A 12,183-nucleotide genomic window follows, 5' to 3' on the forward strand; every position below is an offset into this window, starting at 1 on the left:
CCACAGCTAGGATGCCGAACTAGCTCTGAGCCCCATCTGCATTTTTATTTTCTTTCTAGGACAATGCTTTATGATTTAAACACCAGCCCAGGCCTGAGCCCCAGCTGGCTGCTATGTTGGAAGGCTTGATCATAACCTGGACCCCTGAGCCCAGGCTTCTGAGGGGCTGCAGTGTGAACAGGAGCTGTGTGGGTGTTTCAGAGAGGTCCAGATCTGGGGCTCTATATTCAGAAGCCAAGACTCAAATGTAGTGGTATTTGCTCCGCCCGTGACCTTGAGGGATGCTGCGATCCGACTGGCTAATCCCTGGGCTTCTCTGGAGAAGCTTCTCTGGCCAATGGGGGTGCCCAAGGGGACAGAGGACAAATGCACAAAATTACTGTCAGCCTCGCACAGAGTCCCTCGAACTTTATGACTGGCTTTATCTTGGATTTATGGCTATGCTTCTTCTTGTTCTACATTGGTTCTTCATTGAATGGTACTGGGGGTACTGGGGGAAGAGCTCCAGTGCTCTTTTCCAGCACATCACTGTGCTGTTCGAGTGCAGTATGGCAGCCATCATCACCAATGAGTGTCCCTCACATCCGTTCCTGCTGAGTACTGATGCTTTCTGATTGGTACACAATGCTTTACAACCCGAGTCCAGATTACATCACCACAGTGCCCTGCACACTTGAAGCAGTCTACCCACCATACACCATCGTGTTTGTTTATTACACATTCTGCTTGGTGCTAATGATGCTTCTCCGGCCTCTTCTGGTGAAGAAGATCGCCTGTAGACTAGGTAAGTCTGAGCCATTCAAAAGCATTTACGCTGCACTCTAAGGGTCAGAGGATAGCCTAGGGATCTGATTTAAGAAGGTTTGAGCCGGGCGGTGGTGGCGCACGCCTTTAATCCCAGCACTTGGGAGGCAGAGCCAGGCGGATCTCTGTGAGTTCGAGGCCAGCCTGGACTACCAAGTGAGCCCCAGGAAAGGCGCAAAGCTACACAGAGAAACCCTGTCTCGAAAAACCAAAAAAAAAAAAAAAAAAAAAAGAAGGTTTGAAAGTAGTTATAACGCAGTCAGGCTGGAGAAGACATGACCTTTGGGGGTAGAGGCTGTGAGCCCATGACAAGCCAGGCTGCAAGTCTCAGTGCTGTGTTCTTACCACACATCCATGTGGTGTGCCTAAACATGATTAACTTCATGTTCTACAAACAAAGCAAGGAGAGAAGCTGTTGTTCTTCTGATTAACAGGGAAGCCATCCAACTGGCTGCACTTGAATTATACCCCTAGAATATTAAATTCAGACCTCTTTCGTTCTCATTTATTTTATTGGATTGTATTGGGATATTTTAAAAGCGGAAGATGGTGGGAGGGAGGGAAGGGTTCTGGGACGGGGGCCATTTTTACCACTTGCCGAAGGCCAATACATCATCCAGAAGACTCAAGTAGACACAGGCATCCTTGACTGAGTGAAAGTTATTTTTCTCCCAGATTATTTGGGTTCATACTTTATAGCCAGCCCAGGGCTTTTCAGGTTCTCTGCTTGGAAGCAGATTCATGGCCATACAGTCTCACACAATCGTCCCCTTTCCACCAAGGCCCTGAAATGGTCTCTCAGAGGGCCCGCTGAGTCCATAGACACTGATGCCCTCTGCTGTGAAAGTGACAAGACTCTCAACACATCACTTGCAGTTATGTGCGGCACTTGTTTTGATTTGTTGTGAAGAGTTTTCAGCCTCTTTTAACTGATCCCAAGTGAGGACATCTCAGTGTCTAAGACCAGGCTCTAACCAGGTAGCCAGTGTATGCAAGACACTGGATCTGCCTAGGGAGGGGCTTCATGTCCTACAGAACATGATGTATGCTCATGACACTGGAGCTGTGTGTCTCTAGCAAAGTCATTATACCATCCTTCGGGAGACACCCCAGATCCAAACTGCAGTAATCATGACTGCATGACTGGAGTGTTCCCTCAGCAACAGCCTAGGGACCCCAAGCCTTTCCCAGGAGGAGTTCTGTTTCTTCATGTGTCACATCTTTCCATCAAGGGGATGGTGGTACATATGCACACATTCGTACATAGAGAGGCTGGAGGTCGATCTTGGGGGTGTCTTGCTCAGTGGCTAGGCACCTTGTTTTTTGAGACAGAGTCTCTCATTAAACCTGAAGCTCGCTAATTGAGCTAGGCTGGCTATCCAGTGAACCCCAGGGATCTGCCTGTGGGCCCCTCCCCAGTGCTGGGACTACAAGCACACACTACCACAAGCATCTTTTCTCCGTGGGTTCTGGAGACAGAACTCGGGTCCTCCTGCTGGGTAGCAAGCACTTTACCACCTGAGTTATGCCCGCAGCCCTGCTCCTTCACACCTTCTTTTTCCTGCACATCCCCTTACAACTTTCTGAGGAAAAGTATATGAGAGATACAGAGTTCTCGACTTTGTATGTCTGGAGATGTTCTGTGACCACACTCCATGGGAAGTTCTGCTGGGGTGGAGTTTATGTTAAAATCCGTGTCTTTCCACGCCACAAAGTCGCAGCCCACTACAGTCTGGGTGAGTGCTAGAGATGTCTGATAGTGTTAGCTGCTTCGTCCTCCACACACCATCTGGTTTTTTTCCCTCTGGAAAGTTTCTGGGAATTCTCTTGGGCTCCCACGTTCTGAAGTCTCAGGAAGATGAGACCTGTAGTGAAACCCCTCTGGTATCTGGACATGCAGTGGGGCCCTTCAGTCTGAAAACTCCTACCTTTGTCCTGGTGGGAAAAAAAGATGTTTTGAGATCTTTGAAGATTTTTTTCTTTCCTATTTGATTTATTCCTCTAGTAATTTTTAGTCATGGAATAAACTTCCTGTATAGAGTTTTCATTTTCTTATTTTTCTGCCCCATTCCCTTCCATCTTTTTCTTGAACCATTTTTTTAGATTTATTTTAATTTTTATTTATGCATATTTTGTGTCTCTGTGCATGCAACCTGGGTGCAGATGCCTTTGGAGGCTAGAAGTGGGTGATGGATACCCTGTAGCTAGAGTTAGAGCTGGTTATGAGCCACTCAACCTAGGTTCTGGGGACTACATCCCTCTTGCAAGAGTAGAAAATGCCTTAACTGTTGGGCCATCATTCAAGCCCCCCCTTCCATCGTTTTCCTTGCCACCCCCCCTTTTCTGAGATATTTTTTGATATTTATCTTACAAATATTTAATTGGATTAGTTCTTCCATCCCTTTTTAAAATTCCAAGACAGTTGGAGTATGTATGTGTTCACTGGCTATTCCTTTTGTATAGGAACCTGTTCATATATATCATACAGTAGCGTCCCTTTTTATCTCATAGTCTGTTTCCTCGGATTCCTTTTCCCCCTTGATTGCATCTCTGATTTTAGCTTGGAGTGTTCCTTAGATGCCTGGTGATTTCCTCTTTCTACCTACATGCTAATAATGACTCTGAGCTGATCCTTCCAGAGTGCCCTTTCTCATAGCCCATTTGATATAAATTTGTGACACACATTTCCACTAAGCACCCAGCTCAGTGTGCTGGTGAGAGTGGGGACCAGCCCCCACTTTTACGAACAGGGTACTCTTGAGCAGGAAGAAGTGGGAAATATTTAGAAAGAGATACCTAGACAACGAGAGGAAAGACAGAAACACAGGATAGCTTCGGGAGGGCCTGGGTCAAAACCTACCAGCCCAGAACTTTATTCAAAGGGGCTTTTTATAACAATGCCAAGGGGCAAGGCAAAAAGACCTCCCCCTGCTAGTGTAGACCAAACACCTTGTACCCAGGCCTGTGGCCCAATCATCCTCTTATGCAGTCCTGCTGGGTAAAGCCACTAAGAAACCTCGGTGGGCTCCAACAGTCTTCATGACTCTGCATTTCCCACTTCATCAGATCTGAGCTCTGCCATTTTTAACATCTTCAAACCCCAGTCCCACTCAGGGTATGTACCACATCTCTTGCCTTCAGAAGTTTTTGGTGCTCAGAGTGAGCGGTCAGGTAGTGCTACTTCTCATATTGCAAGTGTCACAGCAACCAGGGACAATAAAGACACGATGGTGAGCTTTACTCAAATCCACCTCTAACAGCTCGGCAGTCCTCACCCATATCCAGGTAAAATGATGCTGCCTCACAGCATAAGCTGCCAAACGAAGACCACATGGTTGGCAAATAGCAAAGCAAAGCCTCGGAGCAGTTCCCAGAGCCCTGCCTTCCATGATGCCTCCTGACTGGCCTAGGTGAAAACCCAGTGGGCAATGGGGCTTCTTCAAGGCCACCTGCTGGCACATGGCATTGCCAAGTCGGTGGAGTGAGAGCTCCTAAGTCTGATGGTAGCTCCTAAGCTACCAGGGTCCAGGCCCCCCTTTTCATGCCTCCTCATCTGTTATACCCTCCATCCTCCTTCATGGGCACGTGAAAAGCCTGAGCTGCTTGGTGCCAGCCTTCAAGGACAACCAAGCTTGGCCTCCTGCCTTCTTTCCACTCAGTCCTTAATAAACCAGGAATATCTCTCCAAGCACTGCAGACCTCTGGCTTGGACCAAGGAGCTGGGATTGTTTAAAAGAACTTTCATTTCCTTTGAACCAGGATTCCAGGCCACCAAAAACTTCTTAATGAATGGCCACATTGCCCCCTTTTTTTGAAGTGTTTATGGACTTGCCAACACAGACAGGTCACCCTGGTGCTGCAGAGTTATCCTCATAGGCAGTCCGGGTTTTTTGGAAGCTGCCCAGCGGCAGAGGCCCGGGGCTCTGCTGCTTCTTCAGGGAGACTTCCCAACTGCCGGGTTCCCGGTCTACCTCTGCCCTGCTTTCCCCTGACGGCTAACTTTTATTTTATGGGTTTGGGGAAAATGAAACTTTTAAAGACTCAGTCCTACCACTTTGTTGAAGATAAAGTCAAGTTCAAAGCCTGCCATATTTTTCAAGTTAGTGGAGAAACTGCTTGTGCAAAACCCAAAAAACCCAGTCTAGACCCGATGCTGACTGACTAGATGAGGTTGGACAAGAGCAACTCCCCTGTCTCTCTCTCTCTGTCTCTCTGTCTCTTTCTGTCTTTGTGTGTATGTGTGCGCACACACTAATATACATGTGAGGGTGCATGTGCATGTATTTATATGGAGAGGCCAAAGGACAACTCCAGGCCTTCAGTCTCATTGTCCACTTTATTTTTAAAAACAAGGTCTCTCATTGGTCTATAGTTCTCCAAGGCTGGGTTGGCTGGCTAGTCAGTCCCAGCGATCCTCCTGTCTCCCCCTCCCCAGTGCTGAGATTATAAGCATGTGCAGCCGTGGGGGGCTTTTTTATGTGACTGCTGGGGCTTGAACTTGAGACCTTGTACTTGTGCAGAAGCACTTAAGGACTAAGCCGTCTCTGCAGCCCCAGCTTCCTGATGATTCGCAACCAGCACCAGTGTCCTGTAATTAACCTCGTATGCTTCTGACTCTTGATTCCCACAGAGCCAGAGCACTGACCTGGTGACCAGCTTCCCTCTGTGTCCCCCAAGGTCTCTAAGATGAACTATGGCGAGCACCCGGGGAGGGGGGCTGTCCCATGTCCCCTTCTTCACGAGGAGATGGGGGCAACGGTTTGCAAGAGAAACCATCAGGATGTCCCCTCCTCATCACGCGGCCTGCAGTTCTGCTGAGCTGCTGCAGTGTTTTTTTCCTGTGAAAATAATTAGGTGAGAAAATGTAAGCCAGCGCAGTCACACTGGACCCTCCTAAGATGGGGTCTTAGTCAGATGGACGTTTGACCAGTAACACACTTGATTCCAAATTAAACGGGCCTGAAGGGAATTCTGCTTTGGAGCAGACTCCATGGGAAACAGGATGAAAAAGAAAAATGATATTTTTTGAGCCACTATATAAATTCTCTGAGAAATGGAAGCATGTAATTTGTAATTACTTTGGCTTGTCCGGAGGGAACAAAGCACGGTGGCCAATGGTGTGGATTCGAGGCACAGATTTCATGGTTCAAGCCCCAGGTTTGCCAGTTAGCCCTCAGCTGCTTGCTCACCTTTGTACCTTAGGTTCCTGGCCTGTAAAATGGGGCTAATGTAAATTAAGTATGTAATTACATGTAATGTACTAAATGCAATGTAAATTAAGTATTTTCCCCATCGTGATGTTGGAAGAATCGTGTATGTGTTTGTACATGTATATGTGTACAAGCACACATGTGAATATGTATAAGCGTTTATGCACGTGTATGTGGATATGTGCACACGTGTGTATGTGTGTGACGGCGAGTGGCAACGTGTGACACACAGAAAGCATCCCATCTCTATTAGCAATCATTATTAGAAAACCCTCCTCTTTCAATGGAACCGATCCCTGAGGAATTATATATTCATGTTGCTGCTCTGGGCACATGGGTCTGCTTCCACATTTTGTTGATGGGACCATTTAGGGCTTTGAATTACTGGAGGGTTTTTCCATGGTCACACAGTGGGGAGGCAAAGATTGCTGAGTTTAGCTGGAGTGACCCACAAAGTCCACAGTTCCCGCTCTTTCGTGGAGCACCCAAGCTGTTATTTCCCAGAATGCTCGGGGAGAGGCATTTTTGGCTCATTTAATTTTCTGGTTAGCCAACAGAATTTATCCTCAGCATAGTTGGAAGACTGAACTAGGGGAAACACAGAAGCAACAGAACCAGAAAGTCTGCAGATTGCAGCAATTAAGTCCTGAAACGTTAGAAACAATTTTAACAAGACTTAGAAAGTCCAGCAACAATGCAAAGGAACAGGCCGGGTGGGATGTGGCAAAAGGTGTGCTCTATGGAGATCCTCAGCCCCCTGTACATCTATTAGAGAAGTGGGCTGTCAAGTTAGCATCATTCACAGACACAGTACAGGGGTGGGGGTTCTCCCTGCAGGAGCTGAAGCCTGGCACTCTCATTGCCTCAGTGGCTGGGAGGGTCTGCCTGAGCCTTTTAAGGTGCCCTCAGAATGGACCTGTCCACTTTCAGACAATCCTGGGGTGCTGTGAGAGGTAGGAGGGGAGGATGGATCCTCTTGGAGCTTACCCTGATTCACCAATTCCTGCCAGACCAAGCTCAGGCAACCATAGGGGAGGCCAGTCTCCCATGCCTCTCCCTCATGTGCCCTTAACTCTGTCTCACACCATCTACTTCCAGGGGCTCCCAAGCCAAGCGCATTTCCTAACCGTGGGCGGGGGTAGGATGGGATGGGGCAGCTTCCTATGTCGCAGGCTCCCACCATGGCAATCAGGCAGGCCACAGGCCCCAAAGCAATAGGGCTCATCAGTATGGACTGAGAGCTCTGAGCCAAAACAATCATTTCCTTTATTAAGTTGATAACATGTATTTTGTCACAGTGATGGAAGCCGATTCATGCATGATGGGAGAGGAGAGATGCACATTCTGAGAGGATCTCAGGCAGTTAAACTGCAGCCCAGGAACTTCCTTCCCAATCCCAGGTCCCTCTCACTACCTGTGGCTCTGTGAGCAGGCACACAACAGAGTGTGTTAGAAAACCCAGACTACCAAGTTCTAACGGTATCAAAGATTTCAAAATGGAGACAGGAGAACACTCAACCCAGGGGCGGAGCACCTTCAACCTGTGACCTCTGGTCATAGTCATCTGACAGTCCAGGAGTAGGAACCACACGAACAGTGTGGGGCTCCTTCCGCTGTCTACTGGATCTGTCTGGCATTGCAGGACAGACCTCTGCCTCGTTGCTGGCACACACATCATTTTATTTATTAATTCCTGTGGTGGGGAGGTGGGCTGGAATGCATATTCACTTGTGTGAGGGCAGGCATTTGAGTCTGTGGAGATGAGAGGACAAACGTGGGTGTTGGCCTCCCTCTTCGACCTTGTTGGAAGCAGGGTCTTTGTTGAGTTCTCCTCTCTCTGTCTTGTCTGCTCCGTCTTGCCCCAAAAGCTCTTTCCCTGTCCTTTGGACGGACTTCCATGCCGTGGCCCTCAGAAGACCCAACCATTGATGAGCATCTCTCACACGGGCCATGGCTGGTACAAAGCTTGAAGTGAACCTTTGGCAAGTCCTCCCGGCTTGCTTTGAAAATGTAGAGCTACTTAGCATCTCTAATCTCAGTTTCCCCATCTGCAAAATGGGGGACTCGTGGTCTTCATATCTTGAGATAGTTTGATCTATGGGTGATACAACCTGTGGATGTCTCTAGCAACCAAGGGCTCTTCTAAACTTGTGCAAACCTGTGCTGGGTACCTAAGGATGGGAGTGGGTCTAGAGACGAATATGCTCAGTGTTCGGGTTCTTTCAAGAGAGGGAATGGACAGAGTGTAACACAAGTTCTGAAAGTGTTGCCCGTGCCCAGGCAGAGATGCTGGCTGTGAACTTGCCTGTGAACTTATAGGAAGCTGTCGGAATGACAGCAGAGTATGTTCCAGGCCTCTGCCCCGCAGGCGCTTCTGCTATGTCTCAGAGGACATGTTTGGAAGAAAAGCTGAATAATGGATTTGGAAATACTGGGCTCTGGAGCATGGAATGAAATCCATTAAGCTTTTTGTGTCCTTTCCCCTCCTCCATAAGAGCACGGAGGGGAGGAGAGACCACCCCCTTTGGCAGCTCCCAGCAGGGGATGAGAAGGCAGAGGATCAAATTTGCTGTAGGATGGGAAGCAGTCTAAGACGTGGACTTTCCTGGTGTCGGAGTGGAGTTGGCCTATGGGTTTTCACAAGCATCAGGGCGGGCTGCTTTGCCAAGCCTTGGAGGAGAGCAGGTCCGCGTCACCTAGCTGGGTCTGTAAAGCATTTCCAGGGGCTTGAGATGTCCAGAAGTGGCGTAAAGCTCTGCTTGCAGACAAGACTTGAAAATGTATCCCCGGGTTCTCTGTTCTAGAACGCTCTTCAGTTCGAAAACTGAACAGAAAGTGTGCGGAGTTCCCACGGCCTCCACGCTTTCTCTTAGTACAGTCGGTGTGTCACTGCTCACACTTGTACCTGGGGGAGAGCCGCACTGGTCATTACAACCTCAAGACTGCTCTGTAGAATACAATATTTCTTTCTGTAACGGTCCGGAGGTTTGGAACCTGCGTCCTCCTTGTGATCTCCCCAGAAGGGTCCACTCCTGAGCATCCAAGCTGCATCTCTGTCACCCTCCTTCTTCCCCATCCCCCCTCCACCCTCCTTCCCACCCTTCCTTCCCTCCTCCACCCTCCTTTCTCACCCCTCCTCCACCCTCCTTTCTCACCCCTCCTCCACCCTCTTTCCCACCCCTCCTTCCCTCCTCCACCCTCCTTTCTCACCCCTCCTTTCCCTCCTTTCTCACCCCTCCTTCCCCTCCTCCACCCCCTCCTGTCTCTCCCCCTGCCCTCTCTCCTCCACCCTCTTCTTCCTCTATCTCCCCTCTCCCTTCCCCTCTTCATCTCCCTCCTTCTGTATCCCCTCCTCTACCCGCTCCTTCCCCATCCTTGATCTCTGGCAAGCAATCCTTTCCTGTTTCCACCATTTTGCTTTAAGTGTTGCCCTGAGTTGCTTAACTGCATCTTGGCGTTGAAGCCAGTAAGACGTTCATTAAGTCCATAAAGAAATCATTGGAAGCCGACTGATAGTATGAGCTTATCACTCCTGATCAAAATGAATTGAGGCAAATCAAAAAAGGGGGGGCAGGTGGTGGTGGCAGCAGAGCATGCCTTTAATCCCAGCACTCAGGAGGCAGAGGCAGATTAATCTCTGAGTTCAAGATCAGCCTAGTCTACAGAGCAAGTTCCAGGACAGCCAGGGAATCACAGAGAAACCTTGTCTAAAAAAACAAAAGCACAAACAAACAAAAAAGAATTGGGGCGGCATGGATAGCTAACAAGTTTCTCAGATAGCCTGCAAGCATCCACTTCAAAATAAAAATACATGTTTAAGAATACATTTCACTGGTGTTTCATGTCCAAGGTTTAGTGATGCCTCTCCTCTCCTTACACAAGGACTGTCCATCAAGCTCAGGGAAGCCCTGCTGAGGTGTGTGTGCTGAGGTGTGTGTGTGTGTGTGTGTGTGTGTGTGTGTGTGTGCATGCATTTTCTAGGGTTGGATTGGAAAGGTCAGGGCTGTGCTCTCCTGCACACAGCTGTCCAGACCCACTCTGACTACCACTTCTGTGCATGCGTGTGCATGTGTGTGGATGTGTGTGCATGTGTATGCCTGTGTGTGGAAGTAAGAGGCCAACTTCAGGGGCTGTTCTTCAGATACTGTCCAGCCACTTTCTCAGACGGGGTCTTTCATTGGCTAATAGGCTAGACTGGCCATCAAGTCCCAGGGACTGCAAGTGTGATGTCACCAGGCCCAGCTTGTTTTACATAGATTTGGGAGATTGAACTCGGGTCCTCATGCATTGAAGACAAGCACTTTATCATCAACAGAGGTCTCTCCAAGCCCAGCACTTCTTTCCTTTTCTACCTGTCCCCTGTCCCTTGGAGTCTATCAGATGAGTGATGCTGGACACTGGGAGGGACCCGGAGTAATCAGGAAAGTGGTGAAGAGCTTGGCCAGTGTTAACTCATCCTGTCCTTCTCAGAAACAATGGCCTGAGCTCTGGAGAAGGGGTCTTTGTGGTTTCACAAGGCATGCCAGGTACAGACCAGGGAACAGCCATAGCCAGAGCAGAGGCTGGACTGACCCTACTTACTTGTGCTCTCTCCTTCTCTGGCTCATCATATAAGCCTCCTCTGGGACCTGGAGGCCTAGGCTGGTGCCAGTCATGCTCCTGCAGCAGCCTGGAGTGGGTGTGGAAAGGCAGCTTGACATGGTGACCTTGTAGTGGCCAAGCCTGGGGGAGGGGGCTGGCCAGCTTGGATTCCCTGTATGACTCTGGGTGAAGCGCTTCACCTCACAGCTTTAGACTCTTTTTAAAGCCTGTTTCATATTTTTTATGGTAGACTTTGGCCCAGCATTATCGGCCCTACCTTACCAATGTGGAAAACGCAGATAAGGATATGCCAAGATAGTAAATGAATTGTCCAAGATTTTGGAGCCAATGGCCTTTGAGCCAGGAGCTGCATCTGGGCCTTGTAAACACTCCAACCAGGAAGGTGTTACCAAGGCTGGGCTACATCTGAGCCTCTAGCTCCCAGAACAGCCTTTTGCCCCTGGCTGAACCCCCGAGGGGCATCCATGAGGCTAGCAGCTGACTGACTAGCCGGCTTGGAGGCCCCTAGAGCTGTCTCAGCAGACCTGAAGAATGTGGTTCTTCCTAGGACTCAGAGCAGTGAACAGCATCCTGTGCTGTCTGCGTACTTCATGGTAGACTGCTTCCAGAGATTCGGGCAGCAGTCCAAAGATTTTGTTTTCCCATAACAACCAGAATGGAATAAACTCTGAGTTCCCCATAAACTTTATTCGAATATTAGAAAGGCAGACAGAGAAAATTATTATTTTTTCCCATCTGGAAGGAGCACAGCAATTAAGATTTCTGGGCCTCCGTCCATATTTCATAAAGGGATGATGGGGGACAATATGATAAATAATAGATATTATCAAGCTTTCATTCCGGCATCGCGGTCTCCTTCAGCTGGGAGTTAATAGCTTGGCATGGCAGAACACACTCCCTAAAAGCTGTTATGTTCCCAATCAATCCAAAAATGGTTTTAGAATTTGGATGGCCGTCTGGCTACAAGACAACTCAAACTAGCTAAAGGCAAGGGTGCAAGTTCAATTTTTCTTTTCTATTAAGAAATCACACTTTTACCAAGGCAGTATTATAGATGGCGGGTGGGCATATTAGCTTTGCCACTGATTGACTGGGTGACAGGAGAAGTGACTCCTTGGTCCTCGTGTGCTGTGCAGACCCCCACCTACCCAGAGGGTCAGAGGATTCCAACAGGAACCAGTCTGTAGGATATTAGCAGTCCTCAGCATCCTTGGGTGGGTCACTGCAGGTCGCCAAGCTGCCTGGGGCTCTCAGCCCTAGAAGATGGACCAATTTATTCTGAGAAGACCCCTCTCCCCGTCTCTGTGCAGCAGTGAGCCTTGGAGGTGTCTCTTTTAGTTCACAAGTCTCAGGTGAAGGGACTCCATCTTTAGGTTGGGGTATGACTCAGTTGGGAGAGTGCTTGCCTAGCATGTACAAGGCCCTGGGTTCCATTCTCAGCACTGCATAATGGTACATGCCTATATCCAGGCATGGATGGACACATTTGTAATTGATAGGAAGCAGGATGAGGAGGAGTTCAAAGCCAGCCTGGGCATGAGACCTTGTATTAAAAACAAAAACCTAC

General features: G+C 48.8%; 1 pseudogene; it reads left to right on the forward strand.

Moving 5' to 3' along the window:
* The first annotated feature begins 281 nt into the window (after positions 1–281).
* Positions 282–825, forward strand: LOC128109000 (JNK1/MAPK8-associated membrane protein-like; annotated as a pseudogene).
* The last annotated feature ends 11,358 nt before the right edge of the window (positions 826–12,183 follow it).

Source organism: Peromyscus californicus, unplaced genomic scaffold (assembly GCF_007827085.1).
Source record: "Peromyscus californicus insignis strain IS unplaced genomic scaffold, ASM782708v3 Scaffold_13__1_contigs__length_99412109, whole genome shotgun sequence".
NCBI classification, from domain to species: domain Eukaryota; kingdom Metazoa; phylum Chordata; class Mammalia; order Rodentia; family Cricetidae; genus Peromyscus; species Peromyscus californicus.